General features: G+C 34.9%; 1 long non-coding RNA gene across 1 annotated transcript; it reads right to left on the bottom strand.

Moving 5' to 3' along the window:
- Positions 1-527: 527 nt before the first annotated feature.
- Positions 528-25,063, bottom strand: LOC138339010 (uncharacterized). Its single transcript, XR_011211978.1, has 2 exons — positions 24,739-25,063; positions 528-1,362 (listed from the first exon to the last, which is right to left on the bottom strand). It is a non-coding gene; the product is annotated as an uncharacterized lncRNA (long non-coding RNA).

Raw genomic sequence — 25,063 nt, 5'->3', positions numbered from 1 at the left:
CAAATATCGCTTCTAGCATATTCAATTGAGAAGAAATATATTTCAGCTACTAATATTTTTAATACAAATTAAATGAAAAATAAGTAAATAAAAAATTATCAATTTAGAAGATTTTGCATAATGCTAAACTCAACTACCGAAAAAGTTTACGATAGTATTTTAGCGTATCTAAGAATAATATTATGAAGGTTAACTTGATTTTGTAGAATGTGTTAGTTTTTCTGATAAGTTCAAATAGAAAAATGAAAATTGTTCACTTTTAAATACTCAAAGGATATTTTCTGCTAAGAATGATATTTAAGTTTGAGATATTTGATTAATGAAATCCAAAAAATCAAAAGAGAGTATAAAAGTGATGTATGCGTTGTACAATGAATAGCCTGGGGCAAGACTAGATTATCATTACAGTTTTTTGTACTAATAATGACCAAAGACTAGTAGAGTGATTAAGCCAAATATTCCACCATTTTTCAAAGAAAACAGAGAAGAGGTGTCTTATTCAGGGAAGAATAGGGCAAGCAAAAACATTCAGGCAGTAATAGTGCATTGCATTGAGGTAAATGCCTCTTTCATTACATATTGCCTCGCAATTTTTCTTGAAAAAATGACATAACAAAATTCTCATTTTTTTAAAACAACCAACGGTTTTGGGCTGCTTCATTTACAAAATGCAGGCAGGACCTTTATAAGAAATAATGTTGCATGGCATCACACCACAAGTATAATCCTTTTTTACCAGAACAACCAAAATTAGTTGGATAAATAAAGCATTATGGAATTTGTAACAGATGATGGAAGAGTAGTCCACTAGAAACACCCTGCATCCACAACATCATCAGTTGTTTTATCACAAAAGCTTTGCTAACGGGTAAAACATCGTAAAAAAAAATTGGACAGAGTTTCCCCTGTTTCTAGGGCTATCCAAATTTACCTGTCTCAGCTAGAATCATATAACACAAGAAGCACTACAAAAAAAAAGGTCATCACCAATGCGCATTCTCAATATCATGCATTGAAGAGAACTTCAATAATTTTTATTTGTTTGAAAGGAGAAAAATAGAAAAAGGTCAATCTATTTTGACATGAAATGTATGTCCATATTCCTCCATCTGTGTATTCTCATTCGATTAATCCATTCTTCATCGTACTAACTTCCTACTTGTCAGACAATAGACCAAGGTCTATCAATAAGAAATTTTAACGCATGATGAACAAAGTACACATGAAACTAATGAATGGAGCAATATTATGAGTTGAGACGCAATAAATGATAAAGAACCCCTTGAACCAATGTGAGATTCACCAATACTATCAACTTCGAAAGCTCTAGCTGGGGGTTCTCATCTATGTCAATAGTTGTCTCTGTCAAACAATAATAACATAAAAGTGAGTTAGCTAGCTTAGTGAATTGATAACGCTTCCCAATAGCTACTCTATAAAGGGGATAGTAGGGAAACATGCAAGTAGATAGTATTCATAAAACATAGTGGTAATGCTTTATTGCAATAGTGATAAACCATCATACAAACACTGCAACAAATAACTGAACATCATCGTAGACCCATCGTCAAATTCACGATTACAAACTCTACAAGATGCGGTGTTACAATCTAAATGATTGGTTCCCTACCATGAGAGAGAACCAATATAAGTTGTATGGACCCCTCTGTGAGAGTTTAATCATGACAGTGATCCCCACTCGGAGAATTATCAATAACGGTATACTGATTTAAGACTTTCCTCTAACAATGAACATAATTGTAATAAAGAGACAAAAGCTAGGTGCACTAGCTCAAACGAACTCATCATTAACTACAAGATTTGTCAAACTCTGATCTCCAACTGCTTTTCTTTAGTTACAAAGTAACCACATATCAACATTTTCAAAACAATAAAGTTTGTTTGACTTTATATCATATCATGCTATACAGTAAACTTCAGGAAAAACACTTCTCATGATAAATACATTTCAAATTACAAATGAATTCATTTCAGTAGCTATAGTTACATCTTTGACTACAGCACCAACGTTGACTTTGCCTAATAGGGAGGGAGGTTGTTATACAATGTATTGTGATGTCTCTCGTATAGGCTTTGGAGGGTTTTGATGCACGGAGGTAGGGTGATTACATAGCCTGTAGACAACTTAAGAATCACGAGAAAAAACTACCTATCTTCAAGTAGAAAGATCAAAACTTGAGGTAAGGAAGCTGGCTTGAGTCACCTAAGGATTTTGACATGACTATCTCGTACCATCCAGGGAAAGCAAACGTGGTGGAAGATACCTAAAGTAGGAAGTCCACGAGTAGTTTGGCTTCCCATAAGCTTCTGTTCAACCCTTGGCTATTGATTTTTTGCTCTGGACTAACCAAGGGGTTAAACTTGATGCTTCACTGTTAGGGGTACGCTTGTGTGCATGATATGAATGGATCAAAGCTTATCTTTTGAGGATCCCCATTTGTTTAAGCTCAAGTAGAAAGTGGACTGCGGAGAGGTTAATAAGGTAATTCTCTAACCTGATGGGTTAATGAGATTTGATGGTAGATTTTGTGTGCCCAATATAGGGATTTGATATGGACTATTGTGGGAAAGCTCATAGTTCCCGCGAATCAATCTATCTAGGGGTTACAAAGATGTTTCAAGACTTGAAGAGGCATTTCTGGTGAAGAAGGATGAAAACAAGCATATCTGACCATGTAACTTGTTGCTTGATTCGTCAGCAAGTAAAGTATGAAAATCTGAAACCTAGGGGGATAGGGCAAAACCTGGTTAATCCTGAGTGTAAATTGGATAGGATCACTATAAACTTTGTGGTAGGCTTGTGATATGCTTTGAGGAAGCATTAGTCTGTTTGGGTATTTGTAGCCAGTCTCACAAACTTTGAATTTTTCTTTTCGATACAGCCTACTCGCACATTGGAGCATTTAACAAGTATCTACATCCATGACATAGTTCAGTTGCATGGAGTACATGTTCACATCATTTGACAGAGGGTCACAGGACAAAGAATCCAACTTGACTAAGGAGTATAATGTAGTGTATATAGATAGAGCATAGTGTATTCATCAGTGTTGTGTGGAAACCACCACCACCTCGGGTTCCCCAACCTCTCATGACTAAAACCCACAAATTCAACCAGCAAAAAACATTCCACATACCCCCACCACCGTTGGAAACATATTTCTCCAGCGAGATATACACCATCCACCAAGCGCGTGAGCCTCTTCCTGGTCCTTTTTTTTTCAAAAGTATCATTGTGCATCGTTCCAACAAAATTAACTGTCATTGTGCAAATTCTGGTGACTAGTCGTAGCTACCTCTATTACTGTTCGTGTTGTGAAAAATCCAACACCACCACAAGGTCCAACAACCTTTGACGACCAAAGTCCAACCAAGTTCATCTATCGCAGATCCCTCATGCGTGACTAGATCTAGGGTTGTAACGAACATGTCAGTACCACTTGCTAGTGCGTGAGTTTCGATCAATTTTTCAGCAACTTTCTTGTTCAATGTCGACTTATCTCTTGATTCTGCGATGTTCCATATATTTAGAGTCCTACAATGACTCTCTTCTCCACTCAACACTCCCCACAACAAGATAAGTTCTCCCACACCATATGTATTTTGTAGTGTTTCTAACACCTGTATATATGAATTTCGTAACACGATTCCACTTTAAGATCATAAGGTCTTTTAAATAAACCCTTCTTATAGGCTCAAATGTAGAATTATTGGACGTTCTTCACCAAGTTTGGAATTTTATCCATGGTTCAAGACATATTAAGAAATGTAAGGTTATCTTCTATGTGCGGGAACATCATTGTTCTCCCCACACAATATTCTTCCTTTCTATAAGTTCTCCTTAATGAATGAGTAGGCCAAGTTATGAAAGCTTACTTTCTTGCTCATGTTAACTCATTACGAATTTCATGAACTCATTATGATCATTCTAAATTCTCTTCATGATCGAAACCCATGAACCCCATGATATTTCTATCAAATTATTACATCGTATAAACCATAATTGTTCATCAAAATATGAACTTTATGATATTATGACATGATTAACATGACTTCGATTTCTGGACCAAGATTATGAAACTTGTGAATTTTGCAATATGATGCACAACACATACCATTATTTATGAGCTTTCAAGATAATTATGATTCATGAGTTTTTGAGATAGACTATTTCATTTAATGAACGAGGAGTAGCAGTGTTAATGCAGGAAGGCATGACTATATATAACAAGTGCCCGAAACTACATATGCCAACATATGTTTTGGAGCATTCTATCGCGTCACGCAAATACATATGATACCCTGATGTGGCATTTTTATGGATCCTTGATAGCAAACATGTAATGTATGTACTATACCCCGACAAGGTAATGGAAGACTTAGCTGATCGGGAAGATATTAAACTCCATGGTTATGCTAAGAAATTCCTATAATGAATTTAATAATGACGAAAGATGAAAACAATAAGGTCAACTCCATGATTTAAGTCCTTTGATTACACTCTATGTCATGTTCTTTGGTTGCCTTTCTATTTTAAGTCCCTATTATGATTCATTCCATGTTATGTTACATACGAGTACTACTTTATATATACTTCACGTGTAGATATGCATCATGATCAAGCTATCCTGTATGAATTTTCATCTCTCGACTATTGGTGAGTCCTACATTTCTCTTAGGCCACAAGTATTACTTTCAACTTTCTACTTATGGGCATGTTGGGGACCTGTACTAGTAAACATTGATACTCAAATTATATTAGAGATTTCATAGACAGATTAGAGTTAATGCCTAGATTTATGTTCTGTATTCAGTTTTGACCTTAGCATCATCATACTTTGCAAATCCAACTTCATTAATGGAAATTATTTCTTTTAATGACTAATATGCTTTATGAATGAAAATTTTCTTGAAAGGCTTATTTTATGAATCTGCGTACCCATTTTATCTCGTATATGTCTCATTTCACAGTAGTGGTTTCACTCGGACAAGTTAAGGCATCGGTTGTTGGGCTCGCCTTTAAAGACAATTTTCTTAGATAAATTTCGATGATGTATTATTACTTCATATATAACCCAATGAACTTTCTAGCCGTAATAGAACCCGACTATAGCCATGGAAGAAAATAACTAAGTATAAATATAATAATGTAGATATATATTTTCATAATATATTTCTCGCATGGTATCAGAGCAATTATTATAAAATTAATTCAGCCGTCACTATGCAATTTTTCGGTAACCTAACTACTGTCTGAGAAGATAAAATTATGTCAGTATTTTTCAAAAACCAAAACAACCACTAGGTTTGAAATCCTCCAATGAGCAAACCCCAGTCAGATTCGCAAAAAAATTGTCTCACACGTGCCTTCATGTGCCACTAGAAGTGAACTTTTGGCGAGCGAGTCATATTTATGCACCAAGCATGCGTCGTCTTCCAACCATTTTTTAAGGAATTTTCTTTTTCCTGTGGGGTGGCCTCTTAATTTCAAGGCTGACCATATAATTTTTTCCTGATTCCTATCAGGTTTTGGTGATCAGATCCCTTTTTTTACCAAGACGATCTATTTTCAGCAGTTCCATCCATTCTAGCAGTCGAATTCTGGCCCTAATATTCTTTTTCTTATTATTATAATTTTGTGAGAATATTCTAATTTCACACTATGTCGTTTGGGATCACTATTTTTTGGCTCTAAGAATATAGGATGTTTGAGTGCTATGATCAGAACCATTAACAGAAAGCTCAAACTATTTAGCTTGGCTTTTTCGACAATTGTGGTGCAAGGGTCAAGACATCCAAGATCACTTAACCAACAATGCTTGTGTGGTAGATGAAAAGGCAAAGGCTATTGAGGCTAATGATAAAGCCAAAGCACAATAGGAGAAAGTTGATGCTCAATTATGTAGTTCGTATGTCAATCTATCGATTCTAAGTTAATGTCCTTATTTACCCATCACATACATGTTATTCATTTTGGGAAAAGGCTCGTGCCAGATATATTGATGACAGTCACTACGAATGTAAACAAACAACAAGAGCATTGACAAACATAGTTTCTAGTTCTGACGCTTGTTGGACTTCCTCCGACCATGATTCAGTGCATAATCAGATTTTAGCAAGTCCTGCTATTCTATAATTGATGAATTAATCTCTCCTCTACTTATTCAAGCCGCGCCTGCTAGTAACCAAATAGTTTCATCATCCATCATTAACTTCTTTATTTTAGCATCTCAAACCATAGACAAACGAACATATCAGCCTATGCAGAATTGATGAGGAATAGGTCATTTCGAAACATCTCGATCCAAGTATAGTTATTGTCATAAGCTTCCTACTGCTACAAAGGAATATAATGAGTCCCTTCGAAATTAAGCAAGCAAGCAAATATCTCCACAAGTAGCATTTGTTGCTTTGTCTGATCAACCACCCAATAATGCTCATATTGCTCAAGTAGAATATGATGAGTTCCTTCAGTATCGATCAAGTAAGCAAACATCTCCACAAGTAGCCTCGGTTACTCAGCCTAATGTTCATGTTACGGATTAATCTTATACTTGTGTTTCACAATCTAGTACTCTTAGATCATGGCTCATGGACTCGGCCACTTTTGATCATATTTCTGGTAACAAATCACCTTTTCTAATATTGTTTAATCACAATCTATTTCTACTATTGCTCTGGCCAATGAGAGCCAAATAAAACCAAAGGGGGTTGGAAAAACCAAACCCTCTCTTCTGTCCCTCTAGACTATGTTCTTTAAGTTCCCGGTTCTCCTTTTAATCTAGCATCTGCTAGTCATTTGACATATGTCCTACATTGTGTCAAAACTTTTTTTGATGATTTTTTCTCATGCAAGACCATAGTACGGGACAAATGATCGGCACAACACATGAATCACAGGAACAATACTATCTTACCTCTTCAAATTCTTTCACATCATGCTCCGTTACATATATTCTAACCCTAATTCACAAACATTTAGGACATCCAAGTTTATCCAACCTACAAAAGATGGTGCCTAGTTTGTCTAGTTTATCCATGAGAAAAGACATAAAGTCACTACTGATATTGTCTTGGATTTGCAAAAAGACACTTTAACTTTGCAACTGTCCTAATATCCCTACTAAACAATTTCGAACATATATTACTATACCATTTTTCGATCAACCCCAAGTTTTAAGAAGCAAGTGTGTTCACACACCAATCATTATATGACACATGTTAATTTAATTTAAAATGCATTTTTTTTATCTTAAGTTTTTTCCTTTATCTTTTTTGTTAAAACTTTATCTCTCTCTCTTACTTTTTGACTTTTTGATTTATCTTAAATTTCACTTCATCTCCCACCTCCCACTTTCAAGTGAATCATTCCTCCATTATTTTTTTTCTTCACCTCCTACACCCCATGTCAAATTGAGCCCTACTCCCTTTTTTTTAATCTTCTTTTTCTTCTTCTGGTCAAATTCTTTATAAAATTCATATTATTTTTTTTAAAACTTTATTGAATTATTGATAGCAAAATTAATTATTTTTCTAAGAAAAATTTAAAAGATATCATAAAGTACTCATTTTCATATAAATTATAAATTCAAAATTAGAAATGATAATTTTAAAAGAATCAATTAATTCCCAAAAATTAAAGGAACTTAATTACAATTGGATAAAAAAACTATATGATACTTCCTAATCATCTTGAAATCTAATGGATTTATCAAATTGTTTGAAATTTAAGAAAATATTTAGAAAAAATATTAAAATTAAAGAGAGTAGAATTAATAGTAATAAAAAAGGACGGTGAAGTTGTGGTAAGAGTGATGACATTGAAAGTAAAAGGCTTTAATGGGTGGAGATGAGAATGGTTTGAAGAAGAAAGAAGAAAGAAGAAAGCTAAAGAAAAAATAAAAAGGAAAAAAAATTAAATAACAAGAAAAATAAGAAAATATATTTTATAATAAAGTTTTTACAAAAAATAAAATTATATTATTTATTATAGGTTTTTCACTCTCTTTGAGAGAGTGCACACCACTCTCTATGTCAGGTGGACGAAAAATGATATAATTATTTGTTTAGTGGGTATTAGAACAATTGCAAAGTTAAGGTGTCTTTTTGAAAATTCGAGACAACTTCGGTGTTGACTTTATGTCTTTTCTCTTTATCCATATTAGATTGTGAGTCATGTCAAGAGAGTTGGTCAGAGTCTATGTTTTCACTTGTTCATTGTGACATTTGGGATCCTAGTAAAGTCAATTCACCCATAGGTTCTCGTTATTTTGTTAGTTTAATTGATGATTATTCGAGATGCAGTTGAGTTTTCTTAATGAAACATCGTTCTGAGTTATTTTTATATTCAAAAGTTTCTTTGTTGAAATAAAAAAAATCTAGTTCATTATGATATTTGGGATCGTAGTAGAGTCGATTCACCCTTAGGTTCTCGTTATTTTGTTAGTTTCATTGAGGATTATTCAAGATGCACTTGAGTTTTCTTAATGAAACATCGTTTTGAGTTATTTTTATATTCACAAGTTTCTTTGTTGAAATACTAAATAACTTTGGTGTTACTATTCCTATTTTTTGTAGTGATAATGCCTACGAATACTTATCCTCCCAATTTCAATAATTTATGACTAACCAAGGAATTACTCACCAAACATCTTGTCCATACATCCCTCAAAGAATGGTGTGACAGAAAGGAAGAATAGGCATCTCACTGAGACAATTCACACTCTCATTGAATCCCATGTTTCGCTGCTTTTTTGGGGCGATGCAGTTCTTGGCTCCTTTCATTTTGCTATTTGATTAATAGAATCCCTCGTCTTCTATTCAGAATCAAGTCCCACATTAGATATTGTTTCCTCACTAACATCTATACTCTTCCCTTTTTGTGTATTTGGGAGCAGATGTTTTGTTCATAACTTAGCCTCGGGTAAAGATAAATTAGCACCTCATGCTCTCAAATGTGTCTTTCTTGGTTACTCTCGAGTTGAAATAAGGTATCGTTGTTATTCATCTAATCTTGTCGATACCTTATGTCCGTTGATGTCACATTCTTTGAGTCTTTACCTTATTATACATCTTCTAATCTCTGAGCTCGTACCCATACCTTATGTCTTGCATGTACCAATTTTTGAGAAAATTACTTCTACATCTTCCGTGGTAGTGCCACCACTTCTGACTTATTATCGTTGTCCATGCCCAACAATAGTCCTAGATTATTCATGTCATACACCGAACCCAGATCCTACTGCAGACTTGCCTCCTCTCATCAACCGATTGCACTTCAAAAAGGTATACAATCCCCTAGAAATTCTAGCCCACATTATACTTTTTTGAGTTATCATCGTATCTCTTCACCCCATTATGACATTGTATCATCTTGGTCCTCTATTTCTATTCCTAAGACTACAGGTGAAAAACTTTCTCATTCTGGATGGAGGCAGGCTAGGATTAATGAGATGCCTACTTTACATATGAGTGGTACTTGAGAACTTGTCTCTCTTCCAGCAGGTAAATCTAGTGTTGGATGTCATTGAGTTTATGCATTCAGAATTGGTCCAGACGGTCAGGTTGAGTGGCTTAAGGCTCGCCTTGTTGCCAAAGCGTAAACTCAGATATTTAGACTCGATTATAGTGATACTTTCACTCTCGTAGCTAAAATAGCATATTTACGGCTTTTTCGATCTACGGATGTAGTTCATCATTGGCCTCTTATCTGTTGGACATTAGAAATGATTTTCTACATGGTGATCTTATGAAAGAAGTTTATATGTAGCAACCACCTGGTTTTGTTGCTCAATGGGTGTTTAGTAGCCTTGTATGTCAATTGCATCAATCACTCTATGGTCTAAAAAAGTCTCCTCGAACATGGTTTGGAATTTTAGCATAGTAAAAGAGTTTGGCATGACACGTAGTGAAGTTGATGATTTGTATTTTATCAGCATTCTACACCAAATCAGAGTATTTATTTAGTTGTTTATGCTGATGATATTGTTATTTCTAGGGATGATCAAGATGATATCACTAATTTGAAGCAATATCTCTTTAAGCATTTCCAGACTAAAGACTTTGGCAAACTGAAGTATTTTCTAGGTATTGAGGTTGCTCACTCTAGATCACATATTGTTATTTCTCAACACAAGTATGTCTTAGACATTCTTGAGGAGACATGAATGATATGTAGACTAATTGACACTCTTATGGATCCAAATGTTAATCTTCTTTCAGGACAGAGGAAACCACTTAGTAATCGTGAAAGGTATAGAGGGTTGGTTGGAAACTTGAAGTATTTTACAATGACTAGACCTAACATCTCTTTTCCAGTGAGTGTTGTAAGTGAGTTTATGACTTCTCCATAGTCATTGGGAAGTAGTTGTTCGTGTTCTGCAATATATAAAGTCAGCTCATGGTAAAGGACTACTTTTCGAGGATTAAGGCGATGAGCATATCACTAGATATATATACGCTGATTGGGAAGTATCAGCCTCTGATAGACGTTCGACATTAGAATATTATGTTCCTGTTAGATGTAATTTGGTGTCGTTGAAGAGTAAGAAATTGAGTGTGGTCGCTCGATCTAGTGCAAAATCAGAATATCAAGCAATGTCTACATCAACTTGTGAGCTAGTTTGGATCAACCGTTGTTGGGAGAGCTAAAATTTAGAAAAATCGTTCATATAGAACTTTCGTGTGATAATCAAGCAATTCTTCATATCACATCAAATTCAGTGTTTCATGAAAGGACTACACACATTGAAATTGACCGTCACTTTGTCAAAGAAAAGATACTCCTAGGAGACATTGTTACAAAATTTGTGAAGTCAAATGATCAGCTTGCAAATATCTTCACCAAGTCCTTCACCGGTCCTTGTATTAATTACGTCGGTAACAAGCTAGGTATGCACCAGCTTGAGGGAGAGTGTTAGAATAAGAATACACATATAATCGTACTTAATAGGAATAAGAATAGAAATAGGAATAGAAATCCTAATTGGAATAAGAGTTCAATGCTGTGTCTATATAGAGTTTCAATGTAATAATGTAGATACACAATTTCAATAATTATTTATTTCTCCTATATTTCTCACAATAATAAGCAAAACTATACGGATAGTAGAATTGTCTCCACTAGTACAAAGTTCCACTAAGAATGAAATAACATATAGATAATAAACACCATGGCCACTATATAAAAGACAAGAGACTCGCTATAAAAGTTGGATCTCATTCACATACCATGTTGAAACTGCAATTAATACCTACACAAGAGTGCAACAAGTGAAGAATGAATATAAAATTCGACATGTACCTTGTAAATCTCATTGACGGCTCCCAACAAGATAGTGATTAAAGTTACTTTATAAACTAACATTTATTACATGAATTCACTCTTCAACTTAGCTGGACAACTCTTTTCACAATCAGCGTGCCTATTGCAATTGAGGTTCCAAGCTTGTGACTCATGAAGGACGACGCCATATCACATAAACACATGATTATATTTATGATCTTATTGACTAAATAGGCCTCACATGACGCTTTCAAAATTCGGCTAAACACCCCCACATCTTTGTACTGATTGAACTCAAATTGTCCTCACGATGTCCAAATATTGGACTCACAGTATAAAATACTTATGTCTTAGCTCCATAGTAATAACACTTAACAAATTAAGATTTCAATAGATTTTGAGATAAAACATGCTTTTCTTGAATATAACAAATCTGAATTCATCACAAGGCATGAATATCATATGCTCAATGCATCAAAACACAAATATATGATATAAAGCTATACTCTTAACATTCCTCGCTTTGTACTCAAAATCTTATATAAGTTCATCACATGTATCCATTGTCCCTCACGTTAAGTCATGTATAACACATACATTGAGAAAGTTCTCTTATTGAGGTTAAAGTCTTAACTTAACTCATTGAAAGAGAGCTTTTAACACTTCTTGACCACTTTACCATGTCCGAACGTGTCAAAACAACTCAAATATTTCCTAAAGAATAAGCATTAACATTTACAAAGCGAAAAAAATTGATTCTCCTAATTTAATACATAGTCTAGGTCAAATTTAACTAAAGTATCTTAAAGGTCAAGATCCCAAACTAATTTTAAAATCAAGTTACCCATGTCCTAAGGGTTCCACATGTAATAATATTTTCTCAATCCGACATCAATCGACTCCCAAATCATCAAAATATATGGCAAAAATTCACAATTTTACACTTTAAATTCACAGATTAGAGCCTTAAATCTCATGTAAAATCATGTAATGTATTCAAATAAAAGTTAAGCAGTCTTACCCTAACACAATTAGTAATTTCTTCTAAAAATTGCACAAAGTCAAGCTCCAAAATCTCTACAATTGTCTCCAACAATACTATAATATGAATGGAAGCATCTTGTTACATAGGTGTAGAGATGAAACCCTCCTAGGCTTGAGTTGGTGTTGGCAATGCCTTTGGAATGATAGGAAGATCAACTAATATAGATCTAGCATGTCATTGAGCACCAATAGGAGGATTGTCTCTTGGCTAAGACACATTGCAAACATTTGTCTACGTACCTTCTCAACCTACTCTGACCTTTGGGTAGTAGTAGAAACATCTAGTACTACTACTTGTACTCCTAAAATGAACAATTGTGTTGTCACAATCTATTACAATATATCATAAAAAGGAAGATCCCATTTCTCTTCTTTTATAATTACTAGTTTCTAAGCACGTGTTTCACATGTGTGTTTCATGTGAATTTTTATAGATACGTTAGAATGACTAAAATTTCATGGATATATATACGTAAATTGTAATGAATAATAAAATCTCACAATTACAAAATAAGAATAAAGACTACGGCAATAAAACATTCATAGAAAACTAAATTAAGAAGTCTAATAGAGAGAGAAAAAAAAGACAAAAGAAGCAGATTTAAGAAAAAAATACAATATAGACATTATTCTTATAAGACTGATGTATATATAGATTAAAAAATAAGTACAAAATTACTACATAACTCTCTGAGTTCTTATCGACTCCTTTCATATCCTATCAAAATTCAAGAGTCTTCATCATCTACTTTTACTATAGAATAAAAATAATAGCCTAATAATCTTGGTAGGGGTGTCATGAGATAAAGAAGTTGAATTTATATAAATAGAATAGAAGAAATATCAAAAGATATCTTAAAGTTTTATTTTAAATATTTGGAGGTTATGAATATAAAAAGATGAGAGTTATGAATATCAAGAGTATAAAAGTTGAATAAGTAATTAGAAAATAATAATAAATAAATGAAGAATATGAAAAAAAATAAAGTTAGCAAACCATGTAGAAAGAACAACTAAAATTCTTATCATGTAATTAAGCATCAATAAAATATAAATTTGTGAAGCTAGAATCATTCTTAATAATAATCAAGAGGACATTATCAATGTGTGTCTCCATTTTGTAGATTTGCACCCTTTAAATTATTATATTTCGTTATTTATCATAAAGGATAATACTTTATCCACATCAATTATATTATTCATGAGAGGGGTTAAGGGAAAAGTAAAAAATTTATGTAAAGATTTTTTTAAAAAAAATTATAATTATTATATATATACATGTATACATATACATATATATACATGTATACATATATATATATATATATATATATGTATGTATATATATATAGGTTATACATGATAAATATTAATAAATTAGATATATATTTAGGAATTAATCTTAGGAAGTCTAAAAGTCAATAACATTTACTTAAATTTATACAATAAAATATTTAAATATTTTATAACAATTTAGTTTATAAAAGAGGTAAAACCGTAATTCAACTTTCAACTTTTTTGTTCATGCTTTTAGTAATATATGATCCTGGTGTGCGGGCTAGATTATTACCTCCTGCCTAGTGTTACAATCCTAAAAAATGAACTAGGGTGATCTAGAGGTTCACTTGTGTGTCTTGAGTTAGTAACTTGTTAAAATGATCAGTTTGACTTCCAAAAGTTGTTTAAGCGCTAGAATCTAGTTGAAAATGTGTTTTAAGTGATGGGCATGAATGCTTGGACATATGCCAAGCCAAGGAAGGAAGGGCCTTAGCAAACGGCCAAGGCTTCCAACCTTGGCTCAACACTGCCTCAGGAATCCACGATCCACTTTACGGTCAGTGGTATTGACCACGTATTGTGAAAGTGGTCGTGAAGTTACCTCGGTGGCATGTAAGGCAAGGTACTTTGTCCAAGCCACTGCCCCAACTTCCACAAGCCACATCACGACAAGTGATCTTGACCACAACCCGTGAACATGGTGGTGGAAATGCCTTATCCATGTAGGGGATTGGCAAGGCCAAGTTGGCTGCTGCCCCAAGGACCACGAACCGCCAACAAGGCCATGAAGTCCTTCACGAGCCGTCAAGTTGGTCGTGGTCCCTAGACGGGCTGCCCCAATTTGGTGATTCCAAAAAAAATCTATTTTAGTTTTTATTAAGTTGGGTTAGTTTTAAAAGGTTTATATCATTAATATTATATAATTTTAAGTCTTAAAACCTTCTTTTAACTCATTATTTCAAAACCCCCAAATCAAAACCTCAAAAGTTCCCTCTAGTCGAATCCTCCATTTATGAACATTCGAGCTCCAAGGAAGAGGACCAAGTTTTCAACCCAATTTCATGGATAGATTCTCAAAAATTTATGGTGAATTCATCCTTGATCTTTTCTCATTCAAGGAGCCAATTTTAAAGGCTTTTCAAAAGATCTAAAAACCCTTAAACCCTATTTCGAAATCTAAGCATGGGTTCTTGCATTAAAAGGTTTTAATGGATGATTTATAGAGTATTCAATGTTATTTGATGGTTTTATGATCAAACTCCATGAACCCATGTATTCCTTGAATTCCTAATTGTGGCTCTAAAGTGGGTAAATGGATCATATCATAATTATATTGAATTCATATGTAGACTGTATTGAGATATTGAATTATGTATTGATTAATATTAGAATTGTTCATAGCTTGCCTTATAATGTTGATATCTATATTGAGTATTGATGTATCATTGATATGGATGACTTGTTCGCCTAGTCTTATGTATATTGCTATTGTAAAGATCAATTGTCATATGAATTTGTTGGAAAGGTTAAGGAATGGTGATTGTGGCTATTGGAATGTGGTGAGTTGACCTAATTCCTTTGTTTAGCATAGAATTGATATTGAATTGTTATTGATTGATATGATTCACTCATGGTGGTGGTGTTTAATTATTATAGTTGTTATGAACATGGCCTTGTCGGCATTATTATGTGAATTATGGTATGATCATGATATAGTATATGTGAAGGTATAAAGTGAAGGTACTCATGTGATGTCTATATGATCTTGTATGGGTTCTATAATGATATGATTGAATATTCTTCTTCTCTAGTTTTTGATATATGATGATGAAGGACTAGGGACAACCTTTATAGGACGATGTTGTATCTTGTATTGGTAGACTAGTTGTCCCTACTTGGTACTTGTATTGTATTGAATAAGTGTAAGAATGAAAGTCTAGGATCGATAGACCTAGAGTAGGTTCCCTTCCTTGAATGACTAAATGAGATATTTTAGAGTATGTCTTCAACCGGTAGACCTAACCATGGTACCCCTTTTGATGAGTCTAGAACCCTAAGTGAATGTGGAACCTTAAGTAAGAAAAAAGGTCAAGAATGTAAAACCTTGAATATGAAAAGAAGGTTAAGAATGTGAAACCTTGAATATGAAAATAACGTTAATAAGAAGCCTTGAAGGAATGGCCCTATATGGTGCCTCCGTCTTGAGTGGAATGATGGACTTGGAGATAGGTTAGAAGGAATGACATGCGACCATCTTTAAGAAAGTCATAAGACCTATCCTAATTGACCTTGGTTGACAGCCCTAGTGCACCCATCCTTGGATAAAAAGTATTATGAGTTCGTAGGACTTAGTGATAATACGTTCTCTAATACATCCAGGGAATGATTTACTTTATGAGAAACAAGGAAAAGCACTGAGTGCATATACTTGTGGTAGTAGCTCTACTTTAAATGATACTAGAGTAAAAAGAAGCCCTTGATATCCCTTAACCATGTGCCAACATGGGATGTAATTTAGTTCTACCCTTGGCAAGTAGAACACCTTCCACGGTGTGGGGTCTTTATGACACCGAATTCCATACCTAGCTACAATGGTCTATGTCGGTTGATGTCTATTCTCATGGGATGTATACTCTAGTCATTGGATAGGTTCTACAACATGTCGGCAGTGGAATGGGACGCTATCTACACATGGCACGAGTAGGTTTTGAAGATGTTAGAGTGAGTTCCGCAAGTCCTCCAAGACCATTATGTGAATTCCCATAATTGATTACTTGTATCTTAAATGGTTCTAAGGAATAATGTTCACTTAGTAGACGAAAGTTGAATAGAAAGGTTCTTACCTAGGGTAGCTTTGAGGATCACTTAGGTGTGCTTGAAAAGGGTGTATGGACGGTCTCTTCATGTCTTACTCAAATGAGTCTTAGAGTAACTATAGGTGGAGAATCTGAAGTGATGGAAAGGTTTACTTGTTAAATATGAATGTCTTATATGTGATTGTTGACTTGCATTATGTCTATTCATGAAGGTTTCTATCAAAATAACATGAAAGCATATCTCAAAGTAAATGCCTCTTTTTGCATGATTTTCTTGCATGCTCTCAATACTTAGTGCATTCAATGTGCGAATTTCATATGTTTCTCTATGTCTACAAGTGTAGGTGGAAAGTGAGGATTTTCTTAGAAGTTGAAGCTTGGGAAGCATTATTCTCTCGAGATTGGTATGTCCTCATATGTTAGAGGACATGAACGATGTTTAGTTTCCTTTTTTAAAGGACTTTATAATAAACTATAGTTTCTTTTCAAATAGATATAAGGGTTGTGACCCTATGATATTATATTTGCCTAAGATGACTTACAATGAGACTTAGTTCTTTCTTATATTTCTATAAAAGAGTTTGACTATTGTGATGAAAAGTTTTAATTATGCACTACTTTTCATATATATGGGATGAAAACTGTCTAAGGCTTGTATAAGACCTTTGAGGTCGAGTATGCCACGTCGCGTCTGGGGGTGCTCCTCGGTCGTGACAAACTTGGTATCAGAGCATAAGGTTATTAATTAATCTTTAGTATTCAAAGTCTAATAAAAACCACGTCTAGTAGAGTCTTTTTCATCGGTGGTGAGTCGTGACATATCTATGAGCGAAAGGCTATAGGACAATAGAAGTTCCACTTTTTTCATTCGTGCCATAGAGTTGAGGTTATAAGTGTCTTTTCCTAATCTTTTCTCTTGTGCTTATAGGATATGGATACAAGAAGGACGCAATGAGGGAGTTCCTCCCCAGGGTGAACAAGTTCCCCGAGGTTTCAAGTTGAACAAATCTCTATAGCTAATCAAGGGAATAAGGTTCTGGTGGTTCCCCCGGACATGACTAATGAGGAAGTTAGATGAGCTCTTCTTACCCTAGTCCGAGCCATGACGGCTCAAATAAATCGAGATATAGGGCCTAGGATGAATGCTCTTGAGAGTACCATGACCTCTTGGTTAAGAGACTTTGTGGGGATGAATCCTCCTACATTTCTTGGATCTAGGGTGGGAGATGATCCCCAAAAGTTTCTAGATGGTGTTTATAAGGTTTTGAGTGCTATGAGGGTGGCTTCTAAGGAGAAGATGGATTTGAATTGAGGGAGGTTTCTCAAGTGTGGTACACACAATGGAAAGATAATAGGCTGGTTGAATCGAGTCCTATAGAATGGGAACAGCTTAAGGAAGCCTTCTTAAGAAAGTATTTTCCTCGTGAAATGAGGGAGATTAAAGTTGAGGAGTTTATAAACCTTAGGTAAGGTAATATGAGTATGGAGGAGTATTCCTTGAAATTTACCCTATTGTCCAAGTGTTCTCCATCTTTGGTGTCTTAACCCTAGGGATGAGATGAATAGGATTGTGACCGGTGTTGCCGACCTAGTGAAAGAAGAGTGTCGACTACCATGCTCCATATTTACATGAATCTATCTAGTCTCATGGTGTATGCTAAATCCATTGAGGAGTTTAAACTTGAAAGGAGGGGTAGATCTTTTAAAAGAGAAAAAGAACCGATAGGAAAAACCAACCTAGGTTTAAGAAGAGAGCTCCAAATCAAGATATCCCTAATGCTCCTAAGGTTAACCATGAGAGGAGTGGTGATTCTCAAAATGTTAAACCTACTTGCTCTACTTGTGGAAATAAGCACTTTGGGAAGTGTCTAGCCGATACTGGAAGGTGTTATGGTTGTGGAAAGGATGATCATAAGGTGAGATTTGTCCTACCTTAGGGGCTTAGGGAAGAGAGACCAAGAAATCTCTTAGTGAAGGTACGGTTTCTATTCCTCCAAATTATGGTCGTTTCTATTGCCTCCAAGCTAACAAGGAAGTAAATCCGGATGAAGGTACGGGTAAGTTATAGTTTTCCCTTTTGTTATAGAGTTGATGGATTCTTTATAAGTGGAGGAGAGTATAGTGAATAGTTGGGTTGATGGATTTTGTCTCTTCTCTTCTATTTTATTCAAGCTTGAGATATTGAACTTTCTAGTAGCATGTGCATGAATTGGGATTCTTATGTGAAAAAAATGAGTTTCATGTTTCCTTACTATATTCGAATGTTTCCATGAGTTTATGTTTGTATAGTAAACGAGCTTACATGATGTTGTCTCTCAGTTGATATGTATTTATAGTGAATTGCCTAAATGTTTGCATGAATGGCTTACAAGCATGCTTAACAGTGAAGTTCTTGAAAATATTGCATAAATGTGTTTCATGAGAAACAGGCATAACATGCTTAGAAATAATGTGATGAGAATGAAAACAGGTGGAGAAGGAAGTTCCTCCTATGTGAAATGAGAAATGTAGAGTGTTAATGCATAATAAGTTGTATGTGTGGCTCTTACCTTCTTGTTGCGATTTGAGTCTCTTGTTAAGTGGAGTTGATGTTCCTCCTAGCTAATTGTATTGTTGTATTGATGTGGTATGGTTGTGAGCTACTAGTCTCGAGTCCGTACCTCTTGGAAGTGTTTTAAGTTTCATTCGAGGACGAATGTTTCCAAGTGGGGGAAATTGTTACAACCCTCAAATATGAACTAGAGTGATTTAGAGCTTCACTTGTGTGTCTTGAGTTAGTAACTTGTTTAAATGATGAGTTTTGACTTTCAATGTCTGATTTGAAGAGTTTAGAGGTTGAACGTCAAAGGACAACCATGACGTTCGTGACCTAGTCTAGTGTGGTTATGTGTTTATGGTGTGTGATGGTTGAGAGTCCTGTTAAATGAGATTAAGCGAGTCAACGTCAAGACACATGCTAGACTTTAGGTAAAATGTGTATTAGTGATGGGCATGGATGCTTGGGATTGTGCCAAGCCAAGGAAGGAAGGGCCTTAGCAAAAAGCCAAGGCTTTTAACCTTCTCTCAACACTGCTTCAGGGCTTCACGAGCCACTTCATGGTCAGTGGTCTTGACCACGGATCGTGAAGGTGGTCGTGAAGTTGCCTTGGTAGCACGTGAGGCAAGGCACTTTGGCCAAGCCACTACCCCAACTTCCACGAGCCACTTCACGACCCGTGAACATGGTCGTGGAAATGCCTTATCCATATGGGGGCTTGGCAATGCCAAGTTGGGTATTGCCCCAAATACCAATAGCCGTCAATTGGGCCGTGAAGTCCTCGAGCTGTCAAGTTGGGCATGATCCCTGGACGGGTTGCCTTAATTTGTTAATTCCAAATAATTTCTATTTTAGTTTTTATTAAGTGAGGTTAGTTTTAAATAGGTTTATATCATGAATATATATATATATATATATATATATATATATATATATTTTAAGTCTTAAAACCTCCCTTTAACTCATTATTTCAAAAACCCCAAATCAAAACCTCAAAAGTTTCCTATAGTCAAATCCTCCATTGGTGAACCTTCAAGTTCCAGGACCAAATTCTCCAAGTTTTCAACCTAATTTAGTGGAAAGACTCTCAATAAGGTATGGTTATTCATCCTTGATTCTTCTCTCATTCAAGGAGTCAATTTAAAAGGCTTTTCAAAATATCTCAAAAACCCTTAAACCCTATTTCGAAATCTAAGCATGGGTTCTTGCATTAAAAGGTTTTAATTGATGATTTATGAAGTACTCAATGCTAATCGATGGTTTTATGATCAAAACTCCATGAACCCATGTATTTTTTGAATTCCTAATTTTGACTCTAAAGTGGGTGAATTGATCATGGTTTAATTATATTAAATTCATGTGTAGATTGTATTGGTCTTGAATTATGTATTGATCAATGTTATATTTGTTCATAGCTTGCCTTATAATGTTGATATCTATATTGAGTATTGATGGATCATTGATATGGATGAATTGTTCGCCTAGTCTTATGTATATTGTTATTGTAAAGATCTATTGTTATGTGATTTTATTTAAAAGGCTAAGGAATGGTAATTGTGGCTATTGGAAAGTGGTAAGTTGACCTAATTTCTTTGTTTAGCATAGAATTGATTTTGAATTGTTATTGATTGGTATGGTCCACTTATAGTGGCAGCGTTTAATTGTTATAATCATTATGAACATGGCTTTGTCGACATAATTATGTGAATTATGGTATGATCATGATATAGTTTATCTGAAGGTATAAAGTGAAGGCACTCATGTGATGTCTATATGATCTTGTATGGGTGCTATAATGATATGATTAAATATTTTTCTTCTCTAGTTGTTGATATGTGATGATGAAAGACTAGGGACAGCCTTTATAGAACGATGTTGTATCTTGTATTGGTAGACTAGTTGTCCCTACTTGGTACTTGTATTGTACTGAATAAGTGTAAGAATGAAAGTCTGGGATCGATAGACCTAGAGTAGGTGCCCTTCCTTGAATGACTAAATAAAGTATTCTAGAGTATATCTTGAACCAGTAAACCTAAGCATGGGGCTCCTTCTTGGTGAGTCTAGAACCCTAAGTGAATGTAGAACCTTGAATAAGAAAAAAAGGTCAAGAATGTAAAATCTTGAATATGAAAAGAAGGTTAAGAATGTGAAACTTGAATATGAAAAAGAAGGTTAACAAGAAGCATTGAAGGGATGGACCTATATGGTGCCTCCTTTTTGAGTGGAATGATGGACTTAGAGATATGTTGGCTAGAACGGCATGCGACCATCTTTAAGAAATTCATAAGAGTTATCCTAATAAACCCTTGGTTGGCAGCCCTAGTGGACCCATCCCTGGAAGAAAAAGTATTATGAACTTAGTGATGTTACCTTCTCTAATACACCTAGGGAATGATTTGCTTTATGAGAAACAAGGCAGAGCACCGAATGGATATGCTTGTGGTAGTAGCTCTACTTTAGATGAGACTAGAGTACAAAGGAAGCCCTTAATATTCCTTAAACATGTACCTACATGAGATGTGTCCTAGTTCTAACCTTGGCCAGTAGAACACCTTCCACAATGTGGGGTCTTTATGACACCGGAGTCCATACCTAGCTAGTGTGGTCTATGTCGGTTAATATTATTCTCATCATATGGGATGTACACTCTAGTCATTAGATAGGTTCTACAACGTGTGGATAGTGGAATAGGACGCTATCTACACATGGCACGAGTAGGCTGAGTTCCCTAGGTCCTCCAAGACCATTATGTGAAGTCTCCTAATTGATTACTTGTATCTTAAATGGTTCTAAGGAATAATGTTCACTTAGTAGAGGAAATTTGAATAGAAAAGTTTTTACTAAGGTAGCTTTGAGGATCACTTAGGTGTGCTTGAAGAGGGTGTATGGACGGTTTCTTCATGTCTTACTCAAGTGAGTCTTAGATTAACTCTAGGTGGAGAATCTAAAGTGATGGAAAGGTTTACTTGTTGAATATGAATATTTCTTATATGTGATTGTTGACTTGCATTATGTCTATTAATGAAGGTTTCTATCAAAATAGCATGAAAGCATATCCTTAAGTAAATGCCCCTTTTGGCATGGTTTTCTTGCATGCTCACTATACTTAGTGCATTCAATGTGCGAATTTCATATATGTCCAAGTGTAGGTGGCAAGTGAGATTCTCTTAAAAGTTGAAGCTTGGAAAGCAGCATTCTCTCAAGATTGGTATGTCCTAATATGTTCGAGGACATGGACTATGTTTAGTTTCTTTTTCTAAAAGACTTTTTAATAGACTATTCACTATAGTTTCTTTTCAAATAGATGTAAGAGTTGTGACCCTATGATATTTTATGTGTCTAAGATAGCTTACGATGAGACTTAGTTATTTCTTATATTTCTATAAAAGAGTTTGACTATTGTGATGAAAAGTTTTAATTCCGCACTACTTTTCATGTATATGCAATGAAAGATGTCTAAGAGCTTGTATAAGACCTCTGAGAGGTCGAGTATGCCGCGTTGCATCCGAGTATGTACCCTTGCCTTAGTCTCTCACAACTAGGAACATTCATTCGTTATGGGAACTTTTGCCTTAGTCTCTTACAACTAGGAAACAATATGATGGAACCCTATATTTATTTTTCATCACTTGGGTGAATGTAATGTGTGCCTTGGTGAGCACGTCCTAACGATATCTTTGATATGAAGATTTCGCATCAAAATTGGTTAATATTATGGTGGAGGCTACACTACTAGTAATTCTCCTCCTTTAACCAGGTTCGCAACCTACAATGACCGTAAGCTGATAAAATATGAAAGGCGGAGGGGAGGGAGGACATTTCACAAATCCCCACAACCCCCTGAAGTTCAAGTGTACAAAAAAAGTAATAATATACCCAATGTAATTCCATAAGTAAAGTCTCAATATTTAAGTAGAGAAGGGCAGAGGGGATGACCCATTATCCACCAAGTTTAGAAGGTTGTGCTTAATCCAAAGGGCGGGTCACATGCAGATTTCTCGATAATAAAAAAATGTAAGGTCTAAGGAGAGTAGTGTGTATACACAACCTTACCCTACCTTGTAAAGGTAGAAAAATTTTTTTCGATAAACCCTCGACTAAAGTAAGTCATATCAAAAGAGGCATGAAAAGGAAATACAATAGTAAAGAAGTCATGCTAAAATTAATGAAAAAGGAAATAATAGCAACAATAAATAAAATGATAACCTAAAAAAGTAACAAGTAATAATAATTATATTGATAATGTAAACTAGAAAATCTCGAGTCCCTAATATTCTTCTATCCTAATCTCTGACTTATATATCCTCCTATCTAGGCTCATATCTTTGTTAATGTACAGGTGTGTCATGTCTTGTCTAGTTATCTCTTTGTAATACTTCTTCAGCCTACCTCTACCTCTCCTCAAATCAACTAGAGTCAACCCCTCACACCTTCTCATTTGAACATTATGCAACTCTTCTCACATGTATGAACCATCTCAACATTTCTTCCTCATTTTGTCAATTATGGAGACCACAACCACTGTCACCAAGTCACGAATATTTTCAATCCTAATCAATTTTTTTATAACAAGGGAAACCCGTAGCTGCTACCCTTTGGGTAGGCACAGGGTAAAACCCCCGCTCCTATGCAATAGCTCGTAAACCACATAGGAGAGGTAGCCCGCACTAGGCTTCGAGCACTTCCCAGAAGGCAAACCCCTTGCTTTCTCTGGCCGGACTTTGAACTTGAGACCTCTAACATAAAAGTCCCTAACCCAAATCATTGGGCACCCCAAAGGGTAATCATATTTCTCCAAATATTATCTAACTATCCTCATTTTCACTGCTTTTATCTTCTAACCATGCAAGTTCTTGATTGACCCACACTTAATCCGATACAAGAGAGTTGGTTTAACAACCACTCTACAAAATATACCATTAAATCTTTGTGGTACATTGTTATTACACAAAACATCAAATTCAAGTTTTATTTTGATCCACCCATTCAAATATGATACATAACATCATCGTCAATCTCCCCATTTTCTTGAATTATTGACCCAAGTAAATGAAAACTTCCTCTCTTGGGATGAATTTTGTATCAATCTACACTTCGACATCTCCTTCATGAGTTATGTCATTGAATTTGCACTCTAAGTACTTTGTGTTAACCCTTCTCAACAATAATCCTTTAGACTCAAGGGTATATCTCCAAACCTCCAATTTATCGTTAACTTTGTCGCATGTCTCATCAATCAATATCATGTCATTCACAATATATTGTGTTAATTTATTAATCACCGAGACAAATTAAAAGGGCATAAAAGTCTTTCTATAATGCAACCCCATCATGATAGTGTTTTCGATCTCCTCCCATTATCCTTGCTCAAATCTTGATTCCATTTATTCGTCCTAATGTACGCTAGGGGTATACTTGATATGTCATGTTATAGCCATTTCATTTTGTATATAGCAAGGTTTCAGTCATAACTTTCTAATTTAACCTTCAATTTAAAATAACAAGTTCACAAAATTTCTTAAAATTTGTGATTTAAAATAACAAGTTCACCAAATTTCTTAAAATTTGTGCCCTATTAAATTAAAATGTTATGAATAAAAGAGAGATAAGAATCCATCTGACTATGAGAAAGCAATCTACCACGTACTCCACCACATGTAAAAACACTAAAGATTCATAAATTAGGCAAGGAAAAGAAAACAAATGAAATCAACCCAGCACATATGTTAGAAATTAGCCAAACAAATAAAACTGCGTACCTATTAAGTCTCTATGAGCAAAACGATTCCGGCAACTTCTTTATCGCCGTACTTCTCTCCTATGGCTATGGCTGATTTGAGAATCAATTTTGTCAGCTTACTCATCAAACCCCCTATTTTAATTTTATTTTGGGGGGAAAAAAGAATAAGGTTTTGGAGCTGACGATAACTCCATTGTCGCCGTATTCTCTCCATTTCTCTATCGCTTAGCACATGTCTCGCCGCCATTCTTATTACCCATTTCAATTCGCCACCTCTTCTATCACTTATAATATAATATAAATATAATAATCAATAGTAAAATTATGTATATAATAGTGATACA

Source organism: Solanum lycopersicum, chromosome 10, assembly GCF_036512215.1.
Source record: "Solanum lycopersicum chromosome 10, SLM_r2.1".
Lineage (NCBI taxonomy): Eukaryota > Viridiplantae > Streptophyta > Magnoliopsida > Solanales > Solanaceae > Solanum > Solanum lycopersicum.
This window is presented reverse-complemented; position numbering and strand designations above follow the sequence as displayed.